This window comes from Biomphalaria glabrata, chromosome 9 (genome assembly GCF_947242115.1).
Source record: "Biomphalaria glabrata chromosome 9, xgBioGlab47.1, whole genome shotgun sequence".
NCBI lineage: Eukaryota > Metazoa > Mollusca > Gastropoda > Planorbidae > Biomphalaria > Biomphalaria glabrata.
Window position 1 is genome coordinate 9,753,750 of NC_074719.1, and position 14,186 is coordinate 9,767,935.

The 14,186-nt window shown below is 35.0% G+C and overlaps 1 protein-coding gene across 2 annotated transcripts in view; it reads right to left on the reverse strand.

The window, feature by feature from the left end:
- Positions 1 to 14,186, reverse strand: part of LOC129928300 (uncharacterized) — a 149,425-nt gene that overhangs the window by 12,460 nt on the left and 122,779 nt on the right. The window lies entirely within an intron of this gene.

The window sequence follows — 14,186 nt, forward strand, 5'->3', positions numbered from 1 at the left end:
AAATGGAATAGCACTATACCGCAGAATTTCACCTAGGGATAGCAGACTATGGTGTCGTTTCTTTTGTACGGAGACTGGACTGGTGTGACAATGCCCGTTATAAATCCGCTGTTTATTTTATTTACATTTTATTATTATATTTTATCACATAACATTTGATCAATCAATCGGATTCAGTCTGGTTTAAACTGACCAACTCACTTATGAGTGATGATAAATAACAATACGATGAAAAGGTTTACTGGACAACCAGTTTAGTGAAAAAGTAATCTGCGAAATGTTAAGACATAAAAGTAAGGCTTCCCTTTCTGACCTTGCGATCTATAGGGCAGATGGATGTCAAGGTCATCTTTTTCTTTGGCCAACGGTTGACGAGCAGGGTGTCACGTGGCCAGCAAAACGACAGACCGCCTTTACTTTCCCCAACTAAAGTCAGGTACCAATTAGAGTTGGGTGGACTTAAGACCAACAATACTTAATAATAATAGTTTCTCTAGCCTATGTTGTATTCAATGTTATTATTAAATGGCCATCTGGTTTTCAAAGTTTAGTTATGTGGTGGTGTTTTATTTTAGTCCTACTTTGTAGGGTTTGTATTCTATTTTGTCTGCCTCGATGCGTGCATATGTGACATGTGTCTGATAACATTACATTCACTATGCCCATAGCAAAAACACAAGACCAATAAGACAAAGTCTATATAAAACTGAACATTAAGCTCAGCTCCTGTTTCAAATGTAAATATATTTCTCTTTTACTAATGAAAGAATTATTCTAAATTTAAATAGAAAGAAAACGTTGATAGCGTTGTACTGAACAACTAGCCGAACAACTAGCCGAACGTAAGTCTCAGAAATCTAAAAGTCAAACAGATTTTGAGGACAAAAAGAAAAAAACACACAAAAAAACAAAAACAATAAGGAACAATTTGCTGACGACTGACCAAATCGGTTTTGATCTGTAATTTATATTTCATCTTATGCAAAAAGTTGGCATTTTATTTCTCATAGTAATTTAAATGGTTAATTAAAAAGTTAACTCATGTTCAAAGTACAAGAAAGAGAAGAAAGAAAACAAACATTCGTCACATTTAAAAATAAAATTAAATCTTGAATTAGAAAAGAGACCTGGATGTACTCAAGCGACTAATTCAGCTCACGGAAAGATGTTTGAGTCTTTTCAACCCTCGTGGGAAACGTCCTATTTCAAATAAATGTGTTGGCGGGAAATCTCCTTTGACATAGGATATTGAAGCAATCAAGCAGGTAATAAGAAAGTAATAACTGGGACTTTTAAAAAAATTAACATCATAAAGTTTTGTGTAAAAATTAAATCCAGATACACTTAAACTACTTTAAAACAATTTTAAAATGAAGATTCTTAATTCTTACGTTTGATGCTAATTAAAAGAAGGTACGGACGTTAAATTGGGTTAATAGCCGTCAAAATAAAGGGATGTCATTTCTTTTCAAACTATATAAAACAAATGTTGCAATAACATACTAGCGTCTACCAGGAAGTAACCACGTGACTACATCTTCATCTGTAAACTTCTGAAATGTTTTAGTGTGATAAAAATGCAAAATATAAATAAGTTCATTTATCATGTTGAGTCTTCAGGACTTTCCTTTTTCATGACTCGATTATTGGACGAAACTCACAACGCTGATCGAGTCTTGAGAAAAAGACAGAATTTTGAAAGGATTTCTAAACCCAAACACAAAAAGTTTACTTGCCCTGACATTGAACTTTAAAATGACCTGTGTCAGACGTAGTGTGTCTAGTAGTCCAATCATGATACTTACATATTTGTGATAGTGCACAGGGTTCATCTTACTTAGTTTGTGAGTCTCAAGCTTATTGAAACAGCAGAAGAATGAGATTAAAGTACTGAGGACGTAGTCTCATTGTATGGTCCACCAGGTCATCTTCTTCTGCGATATTGGAGGGTTCAGATAACTAGGCCCATATATGAGATGAACTGTGCATTAGTTTCCAGATCAGGGAGTTCTACATACAACTTTTTTTATTCTCTAAAGGATGTGTTTTGGGGTCAGTTTCTAGTTCGGTTCTTGCGATAGAGTAAGCTGCCTTGAAAGATTTAGTTAATTAATGAACATTCTCTGATGACAATCCACAAGGGCAATTTCAAGGTCCGACATTGGGATGAAAATTTGTTAAAAAATAAATGGTCAAAGTTCAGAAGTATAACTAAACTATTTATGAAAATTATAGATATGAAACTGTAGCACTCGTAAAATTATAAATAAGAAACTGTGGAACTCATAAAATTATAGATAATTAACTGTGGCACTCATAAATTTATAGATAAGAAACTGTAGCACTCATAACATTATAGATAAGAAACTGTGGAAGTCATAAAATTATAGATAAGAAATTGTGGAACTTATAAATGTATAGATAAGAAACTTTAGCACTCATAACATTATAGATAAGAAACTGGAACTTATAGATTTATAGATAATACATTGTGGAACTCATAAATTTATAGATAAGAAACAGTAGAACTCATAAAGCCTAAGTCTGAGACAGAAAAAAAAAGCATCAATGACAATGCTGTACCATTATCCCAGAATATAAGGAAAATTTAATTGGAAAAACCAAGTAGATATGAAAATCTAAGCTATCTATGGTAACAAATGACCTTGTTGTTATATCAACCGAGGGAATAATGACAACTGACCTTTCAGACACGTCGAAGCCCTAATTATTCCTAAGAGGATCCTTATTAACTGTCAAAAGGCAATACTGCGCAGACCTGCCACGTCACCAGAAAATTTCTCAGTGCATACAGTTGAGGGGACTACAATCTCAACTATCTCATAATTAAAAAAAAAAACTGAGCTGGAAAAACAACGAAAATATGGGAACCTAGGCTTGGAGATTAAGCGTTTATGGAAATTGTCCAAAACAACAATTTACCCCATTGTTATATCCACCGAGGGGATAATAACAACTAACCTCACAGATACCTTCAAAGCCCTTGGCATTCCTAGGAACATCCTCGTTGCCTGTCAGAGGGCGGTACTGCTTCGGACCTGCCACATCACCAGAAAATTCCTCGGTGGAAACTGATAAAGGGATAAAGGGACTACGATGAATTTTGTTTCCCTTTAACAAAACTCGACCCTGGCTTCGCCAGAGAATGAATACTCGCTTTTTTATAATAATAATAATGATGATAATATAAGGGCGAGCGCTATTGATGCCGCATCCATCTTATCTAATTATATATTAAATGTCTTAAGTCTTCATTATTAAGGTGAACTATGGATAAGTGTACGAATACGTCTACACTTTTATTGCTTAAAATCTTCGCAAATCACGTTGAATAATAAAGAGATGTTGATAAAAAGCAATGTGGTGGCGATGTAATGGACGTCAAAGAACTTCATGAAAATGTAAAAGAAGAAGGTTGGGAAAGATTTTGAAATAAACAGACCAAAGAAACAGACAAAATAAACAGACAAAACAACCAATGTGAAGTATCAATAGACATATAGCCTACGTTTTATTTCAATGATTCGCTGACCCCAGAACGCTTATTATTTCGTGTTAATCTTAATGCATGAACATCTCCAAAACCTTTTATGTTTGTAAAAAAAAAAGTATTTATACTACTCTTATGTAAGGGCTTTCAAGATGGATATAATTTTAAAAATACGTATTGGGTATTGACTCGAGTAAATGAAGGGCCTCATGCTGAGTCATGATAATCTGTTAGAGAGAGAGACAGACAGACAGAAAGAGAGACAAGCTAAAATAAAAAAGAAAAAAAAAGGAAATGAAATTATGTTGTTACTAAAGTCCCTTAAAAATAAAAGGTTTATAGTCTCGTTGTCTTCGACCACTAAGACCGTTAAAGAGTAAAAAAAGGAGTTTGGTACCAGAAGGGCAATAATAAAGTTAGACTTCAAATCTTAAAAAATTCAATGTACTTTGTAATAGGACGGACCCTTCCGCAGCAAATATTGTTTCACGTTCAAGAGATGATCACTTCAACATCCAAACATTGTGTACTCAAATATTGATCAATGAGACACGAGCATTTATAAATATTAAAAACAAGAGGGGAAAAAAAACGGAAAAAAATTTACAAGATAAATAGAAATTATACCATTACAAATTACATTAATTTCCAATTAGATGTATTGGAAACGAATCTTTGGCATACAGGGCAGTCGTTTTCATGTCAAAACTTGGTAAATAAAATGAAGCTTACATTGAATTTTGTTTCCTAATAAAAGATTTGAATCATTAATTTACGTCTGAGTAATCTGCGCTTTGTTTACCTTTTGATTTTTCAAAATCCAGTTCGCGTTCAAAAGACAATAAGAGAGAAAATAAAGAAAAAAAAGTGATATAGAGAAATGAGCTGATGTAATGGAACATACAGAAACAAAATGTCAGAAAATAAACAAAAAATGGGGTGAGCTTTTTGAAATTTAAGACAAAAAAAAAAGGAAAGTCAAGGACTTTGTATTGAAGTATCACTGTCACTAATTAAAGAGGGCTTAGGAAGAAACAAATTATGATACAAATTGTGCTCAAATTATCAAACGTTTTAATACAAAAGCTTATCCAAATGTTCGTATTCTGTATACAGGTTATAATAGAAATTAGCTATTCATAGATATATCAGCATTAATGAAAAATGTGGCCACCCCCAGCGGTAGGTCTCCATCTTCTACTTGATAAAGTATTGACATCTAAAGAGAAACAAAAAATACAGAAATAAATCCTTCAAAATTATTTTCTCATTTTTTCCCCAAATTTTGACACAAAGTTATGCCAATATGTCTCAACTTAGTTTAAAACTATAACATCGTCATTTTTTTTTTAACAGAGGACAAACAGAACAGAATAGCTATACAGCCTTCAATAAAGTTAGTCAGCTCTTACCCTGCCACTGCAGCTGATAGAGAGAATGTCAACTGCCCTATTTAGAGCTCGACGCAACGCCAACGGAATCAATACAATGTCATTTCTATAAATATAATTGTCATATTTTTTAAGCTCTGACGCCATATTTTCTCCAGCATCAGAATTTCGCTCCCCGAAGGCAGAATATTTGTCTTGATCGATTCGACTTCGATTGGATGCTAGACGAAAGTATTGAACTTTTTTTTTTTCAGGAGCTGGAATTAAAGGAGCAGATTGAAGCTGTAGTGAAGTATACAGCATAGATTGAAGCTGTAGTGAAGTATACAGCATAGATTGAAGCTGTAGTGAAGTATACAGCACATCTCCTGTCTGTGTTATACTTGGAGATATTTTGCAATAGCTAATCTATATTTGAAGAGTTCACGGTTTCTATTTGTGTGTAGATTGAGCTCCCATGCCTTGTAAGGCAATCCATCAAGAAGCCGTACTTTGATTTCAAACCTCTCTTGGACTTGTGGGTTCTGTGGTGTCAGAAATCAAGATTGATATGAATATTCAGAAGTTGCACCGTTAGACTAATTCCTCTTACAGTTCATGCAATACAATTTATGCCAAATGGATCAAACCATGAAAGTGTTTGTATCTCAGGGCAATATATTTGAATTTATAACTCATGAGGTGCACATATATCCACATAATACTCAGTGTAAATGATGATGAACTATAAAAAGTAGGCAACGAACTGTCGACATTAGTGACTTAGTAGCCCTTGTCCCCGACTTGGTGAAGTGGAGATTATAGATACTCAGTCAGAACGACAGCGACCTGGGAAGTCTTTATCGCACTGTTTATTGTACCTTTTGTTGAGTATAACTAGGTTAATGCAGCTATTTTTTTCTGGGACTTCACAGTATTCGCTCTACAAAATAAATCAAAACCTTTGGCTCCGGGAAAACACATATTGTGAAAGAATCAATTATGACGACTGCGTCCTCAGAAGTCTTCGTCACTTTGTTTTGTTGTCCTTTGTGTAACTACAAAAAATACTGAATTAAAAAACAAAAGGCTTTTAGATCAAAGGATAAGGATAATACACCCCACAGAAGAGACTCTCCTGACGAAAAGAAACTAAAATTTAATGTGGGATAAACAAAACATTGCATTTCCTTTTTATCTAGTTAGTTGGGGACGCTATTAGCATCTTAAGAACAATTTATTTAGGCAAGATAACAAGGACGATGGTGTAACAGGTGTCCTCTCCTGACTGAAAGGCTTTAAAGACCAGCACAGGAATAAAGAACGCCTGAAAGCCAGTTCTGAAAGAGACATCTCTTTAAAAAGACCTCTAGCTACGCATTTGAAAGTTTTTAAGCTTTTAAATGGACCACCAACAGACAACAGTTTTGTCTGCTTCGCATGTGACATAATATGTAGGGCACAGATTGGACTGCGTTGCCCCCCTGAAAGACTGCGTCCCCCCTAAGCTTTGGACTCAAAGACAGGCCTTAGTATTTAATGGTCAGATATTATAGTGCCTTTAAATGACGCTATTATAAATTTCAATTTTCCAATTCTCTGGAATATATAAAAAAAAGGCTCATATTTAATTCTTCAAATGAATTTAACGGAGCTATCTCCCTCCCACCTCTTTGTTCAAACTATTAATGGTATAAAAATCACGTGATTCTGACATGACAACCAGAGTATCGCTGAACAAACGATACCACTGAGTCACGATTACACTTGAGTTGCTTACACAGCCAGGAATAGGGAATAGGCCACGGAAATCAATTTTAGGGGCGCTTCTCTCAACCCTCCTCCTGCCCCCCCCCCCACCCCCCCCGTCTCAGTCTGTTTCTTTTTCCGATAACATTTTGAAATGTAAAACCAGTTAGCGGTCACATGCTATGCAATATGACTTTAAACAGACATTCGATGCAAATTTAATATGTAACTGATGCAGAATTGAATACAACGATTTCATGAACAAACAAGAAAATATAAAAACTTTTTTTAAAAAAGCTTATATTAAGCATAGTTCTATCATTTCGTTTGGGATCAGTCATGACTAATACTAAAAAAAGCATTTATTTTTTTTTAAAAGTGAGGGCGGAGCGACTTGAACGACTCTTGGCTCAAGCCTCCTTATGCCGACACTGTAACCAATCTGCTAGTTTTACGAACCTGGAAGATTGTAGAGTCATGTAATGTTTCTCTAGTCTCGTCGTATTTCAGGATTTTACTAAGACTCAGACGACGACCTATAAAGGGGACTAATTCAGCTTATACCACTACTTCAGTCAAGTACAGTCTCTTTCCCTTGTTCCAAACACACTAATTAATTACCAATAACTAATGAACTAATTTGTCATTTTGTTTAATTGATTCTTGTGTTGTCAGGTAAAAAGAAATAATTGTGCCAATTTTCAGCTTGATCCGAGATTGGGTGTGGGAGAAATAACGTGTAGAAACGTTTTACCAGACAGACAGACGGACAGACAGACGGACAGACAGATGGACAGACAGATGGACAGACAGAGTGAGTTGATAAAAGCTTTGTAAAAAAGGAATGAAAGAGTGATTGGGCAATCTTTGTTAATCAGCGCTTCCAGATGTTCATTCAGAAAATACAATCATGACATCTTATTGCAGATTTCTTGCAGGCTCAGATTCATGAATTGGGAATCTAGAGCAGTGGTTCCAAAACTTTTCTCCACAACGGAACACTTCACACATTCGCACAGTATTTAACGGAACACATTGCTTATTTTTTAGAGAGATTAATTCACGTGGTGGCCTACTAGTTAATTATTCCTGTAGTTCGTGGAACACTAGGGTTCCGCGGAATACAGTTTGGGAAACACTGATCTAGAGAAATGCTTAACTGGATTTCGATTGTATAATAAGATCCTCGTTAAAAAATTCAGCATCTGATGTATAATTGTCTCACAGAAAAAAACAACAACCTACGCCTCTTTTCTACAAATACTCATCACATGAGATTCTCGAGAATTAACTACTCTACTGGAATAATAATAAGAAGCTTAAAGAGGAAATAAGGTTTTTCCCGTGGCTACGCAGCCCCTGCTGTGACCTACATATTTTGCCACATCCAGAGCAGGCATAACCGTTGCCATTTTTATTTTTTTATAAACAGACATGGCAGTAGATACACACACACACGTATTTGAACCACAGACACAGCAAGGCACAAATGAACAATAAATCAAAGACACATTGAAAGACACACGAGTACTAGATCCTTTCGTCCCAGACACAACGAGACACGTTCAACTACTAAACGTACTTCGTCACAACATCAGAGACACATCGAGACACCCAACTACTTGTACATTATTATATAGTATATCATTAAAAGCAGAACACAGATAGGTATATGGATAGATAGAGAAAGAGAGATAGAGAGAGAAAGATAAGATGTAATAAAGATAGACAACAAGCAAGCAAAAGTTTAAAAAAAGCTTATCTAAAGGAGAAGAAATCCGTCCTACTAATAATTTGCAAGTTATTTCCCTTCAAACAAAATAATTAATTACTTAAAACTAATACACTAATTGATTATTTTCTTATTGAGTATTTTTGTTTATTGATTCATTTTTTGTTAAGTACAATAAATAAATGTTTAAAGTAACAACTTGATCAGAGAATGCAGGAGGGAGAAATAGCGTTAACAATTAATTTAGGGGAATAAACCCAACAAATTTAGCCATATATGTGAATACTAAAGTATTAGTTTCCCTTGTTGCTTTTAATCAAAATAATAAATTACCACTTGGTTATATTTTTTATTGATTCATGTCTTGCCTATGTCAATAAATAATTGTTCAAAGTCTCATCTTGATCCGAGAATGGGTGTGGGAGAAATACCTTGTACACACTTTTTTTACCAGACAGACAGACAAACAGAAAAATCACAATTACTTTTAAACCACGTTTAAATGACACAGAGACAAACCCAAATAGACACGGGCATCAAATATGAAAACAACGAAACAGTGGACATTCACTATTTCCAATGGATTGAACATACCAATGATTTAGAGAGTCTCTCTCTCCTAATTGATTGCAGCAGGCTAAAAATTTCATTGCAGTAACCCATTCACCACAATCCTCAATGATTGTACGAACGGTAATCAACAATGTCACGTCATTATAGATTTAATGGAATCCAGCTGATATGACCTCACAGTGCCTTGGCTTGATTGCCAACAAACAAATCTATCCACGTTCCTAACTCAACAAAATAAGTATTTCGACGATGGTTATCTAAATACAAAAAAAACTTAGTTTAGCAATTCGTAAAGCTAGTGTATTTATTGACAGACATTATTAAGCTATTAACACATATTTATTAATTTAACTCTTTGTCATTGAGGGAATCTTCAGTGGATGAAATGGTTTGTTTTATTATGTTTGTCTTTTCGCTAATTTTGTTTGGTCTATTCTAGCTAATTGTCTGAAGTCTTAGTGAGCGGACACATTTTACAGATGTGAACTTCTTATAAAATACAGACGATCAATCAAAAAGTTTTTGTCCAGTTTCGCTATATTCCTCTCTATTGGCTTATTTAATTAATTTTTTTTTGGGGGGGGGGGGGGGGGGGGCTGAGTAAGAGGAAAGAGAGGGTTAAAGTTAACAGATATGTTCCTAGCTTGTTTAATTATTGTAAATTTAATTTTAATAATTAATAAATAATTTCATTAATTTTTTTTCAATGTTTAAATTACACTATTGCTGCATCATGTGTGTTTTTTTAATGTATTTATAAGCGAACAGAAATCATTTGTTCTTTAAATCATAATATTTCCTTTGGTAACCGCCAATGGGTTACATTTGTAAACAATGTTGTTGTTTTTTTAATAATTAAAATGTAGTGCAATATAGCTTGAATAACTAATACTGTTCATTTAAATAGAAATAATAAACAATTATTTAAAAAAAAAACAGAAATTGAAAGTATCTTAGTCCTAAAGACCTTACAACAATCTTACACAAGGCCCTTTCAACAATGTTACACAAAGACATTTCAACAATCTTACATGGCTGACTGGTCGTGCGGTTTGCGCGCTGGACTGTCGTTCGGATTTATCGATGGTCCCGGGTTCAAACAATCTTACAAAAAGACCTTTCAAAAATCTTACAAAAAACCTTTTAAAACTCTTACAAATATACTTTTAAAAAATCTTAGATAAAGACATTTCAACAATCTTACATAGAAATACTTTTTAATAGTCTTAATTCTTCTTGAACGTACTAAGTAGAAAGTCGATATTACTCGAACATTCCAAAGAGAATCTACCTAAAAAGACAAAAAAAAGACATTGTTTCCAAGACAAATGAGACATTGTCTGAAATATATTTTACTGAATGGCTTTCAAAACGTTCAATTTGAAAAGCCAGATCATTCCTTCAAGACGCAGTGAACTGATGTGAATCAAATCTTTCTCCTGACCGCGTCTTTCGTCACAACCATGGCCTACCTAAGTAACGCCAGATTGATCAGACAACACACGCCATCTTTCTTGACGTTGTCCCATCAAATAAGATTTTCCCGCCAGAACTTTACCTCCCCCCCCCCCCGCCACCATTTAACTGGATTTCATGTATCCCCTCCAGCTGAGACCTCCAATGTTTATCGTACCCTCGCCTGGGCCATGTGTGAAAGGATCTCCTGTTGGTTCAGACTTGAAGGAATGACAAGATGTCCATTGATGTTTATGGATAGGCTAAGGATCTTTAAAGGAAGCCCAGCCTTGTCTGGAGACAAAAAGATTACATCTGGTCTACGGTTATTCATTCTTAAGCGCGTACTCAGGGCTTTTAAATTTTTAAGATAATTGACTGAGTGTGGATGTTCGGCAGGGGCGGATTGGCAAATGCCCGGTGGGCCGGTACCCAAATGGGCCGGTAGAGCAACCGAAATGGCCGCATCGATGCCACTATGGCACGTATGAAAATGTTAAAAGGTGTTATAATATTCGCTTATAAAAAGGCCTTCTGTGCGTCGTGTTTAAAAACAAATGTTTCACAGACTCTACAGTGTAATACTATTTTAATTTAACACATTTTCCGTAACAATGTAATAGCCTTTCATCCGTAGACAGTGCTACTAGTAGGCTTCATCCTTTTAGGGCCTACATACTTAGCGATTAAAAAGTAACATAAGGCCAATATTTCTAATAAAGATGCCGAGTTCACTGAACACATACATATTAATACATTATCAAACTTGACATAATGACTTCGAGGACAGGTAGACCTAGAAACGGATGCCCATCATATATAGAATTTGTGGGCCGAATTGCTTAGAAATGCCAGGGCCGATTTTGACACTCAGTCCGCCCCTGATGTTCGGGTCTGATGGGTTCTAGTCCAGAAAGCTGGTCATGGCAGAGATGGGTGCTCTCCCTTCATGTAAGCTTTGTTTTTTGTTTTTTTTTAATTAAAGTATTTTTTATATTTTGCTTGTTAAGTTACAAATCTACACGTTTTCATTATTACGAGTAAACAGAATCTAACTAAATCATAAGACATTAAATGCTTTTCAACCTCCCTACTCAGTAAATACTACTTGTTTTTGCCACTCAATATTCACGTGTGTTTTTTTTACTACCCCCTCCCCCGCCCCATGACATCAGCAGTTGATCTCCTATATATCCGACTCGTGCAATAACATACTAGTCAAAACAACACTAGTACACACACACACACAGATACACACAGCTTCATAACACAGGGATTGCTGAATGCGATGTAGTTATGGGTCGGTTTAAAAAAATCATGAGACGGTTGCTAGATTTATAGAAGACAGTACAAAACACAAAACAATAGCGATGATATTTCAGTGGAGCATTAAGATGTGCCAATGACAGCCACTCACGACCGGGTTAAGTTATTCTCATTCACTTTTTAAATCCCATGCAGACAGTGTACGCTAACCAAACGTATCAAATAGATACTGATTAAAAAACACTTTTTACAAAGCTTATATCAACTCACACTTTTTACAAAGCTTATATCAACTCACACTCTTTACAAAGCTTATATCAACTCACACTCTTTACAAAGCTTATATCAACTCACACTTTTTACAAAGCTTATATCAACTCACACTCTTTACAAAGCTTATATCAACTCACACTCTTTACAAAGCTTATATCAACTCACACTTTTTACAAAGCTTATATCACACTTTTTACAAAGCTTATATCAACTCGCACTTTTTACAAAGCTTATATCAACTCACACTCTTTACAAAGCTTATATCAACTCACACTTTTTACAAAGCTTATATCAACTCACACATACTATAGTTTGTCTGGTCAAAAGGTTGTACGTGTTATTTCTCCCACACCCAATATCGAATTTAATTACAATTTCGTACAAATATTCTCTCTCTTTAACATACCAACACAAGAATCAATAAATAAAAAGGTAACTAACTAGTTGATTAACCATTGGAAATTAATTACACTGCCTTGTATCTTAAACAAGGGAAAGACATTTTCCTTGACTGATAAAGTGGTATAAGTAGCATTAGCTCCCTCATTTTTTGCAGAAAAAAAATTGTATAAAACTATAAAACCTAATTTTATAATCAGCTTCTTAGCACAGTGGTTACCGGAGATTGACGAGGCCTTGGCCTTGAGTTCGAATTCAGGTCGCTCACTTTTTTTTGTATTAAGAGGTTGTTTGATTTTGTCCTCACTAAGGACGCTCATACTGCTTCAAGTGCACAGGGTAGTGTGTGTGTGTGTGTGGGGGGGATCAGTAAATAAGTAAATACACACATGCAGAGAAAAATGTCTTCCTGGAAGTAGAATACCCATTAAACAATTCAGGACTATAAATTCTTGTATTCTATATTTAAATTTCATGCTTACAATCTAAAGGGCTTTTGACTGTGCAAAGTTGGCACTTCTGTTTCAAGCTTATCAATGAAAAGAAAGCTCAGCCTTGATGGAAGCAGTTAACTAAGCTCGAAACTATTGTCTGGGCTAATTATTAATCGGTGACTACAAGGAGACTAACAACGTATTAGTTTATTAGAATAGTTTTAAAAAAACGAACTATTTAGTGACTACTTTGGTTTGACCGCTTCCCATTCTTCTATAGAACGGCTCACTCTAATCTGACTCTTCTATCTCACTAAACAAATTAAAATCCAGGCCACGTCCACATTGGTTAGACACTGAGAGGGTGTGATGTTCGAGTGGTATAATATATTATAAGAAAACGTGTCTTTCAAGTATAAAGTTGTTAAATGTAAACCACTTTGCTATATGTAAAAAAAAGTCTGGCTATAGTGTCTTAATAGCGCGTATAATACATTGGATCTAGTTTTCTTGAGAGCCTTCAAAAACGATTTTTATAAACATTTATTAGTTTAAGTCGTTTAACAGCACATGTACGCAGGTAAAGTCCATTTACCGAAAAAGATAAAGTGCCCTTTTATTTTTTATTTGGTTATTAGTTTAAAAACCATTTTGTCATACAGCTCTTCTCTTTCATCTTATCAACACAGGTCCCCACATCACATTTTATGTTAAAACTAGAAGTAAGTCAGTCAGAATAGGAAGCTCAAATGCTCACCTACTGGCATGAACTAGATAACACCCAATCTATCTTCTGAAACCAGAGAAGCCACATCAGACACAACGGACAGGGCGCTAAAATTAGCATCGTAATCATAGATCGTTTAAAACTTGACAACAGCTGGACTTGAATCAGACGTTGGAGTTTACTTTCGTTTACTGTGGTGTACAGATGTTCAAGTTTCATTGTAATCCAATAATCATTACATTGTTATTGTAACAAAATGTTTGCGCCACGAATACGATAATATAAGATAATATAAAATTCAATGAAATTAAGTTATGCTAGAAACAGGACAAAGCAGAATTATTGCAATCTAGAAGCTCAGACTAAATAACTTATTTTATACAAACAAAACGACCATGTAGGTTATTTTATATAGGTGGGATTATGAGTTTCGAGATTCTCAGGACGCCCGTGAGTCACCCTACTCTAATGGGTACATGACATTGGTTGGGGAAAATAAAGGCGGTTGGTCGTTGTGTTGACGACATGATACCCTCGTTTACCATCTCCCATAGAAGCAGATGACTTGGAAATCGTAAGGTCTGAAATGGAAACGTTTACTTTATATTGTATAAAAACAATATTTTATAAGCATTGCCAATATAGAGTACCAGCATGAAGATGGAGAGAGTTAATAGCATAGTGATCTAAGAAAAAC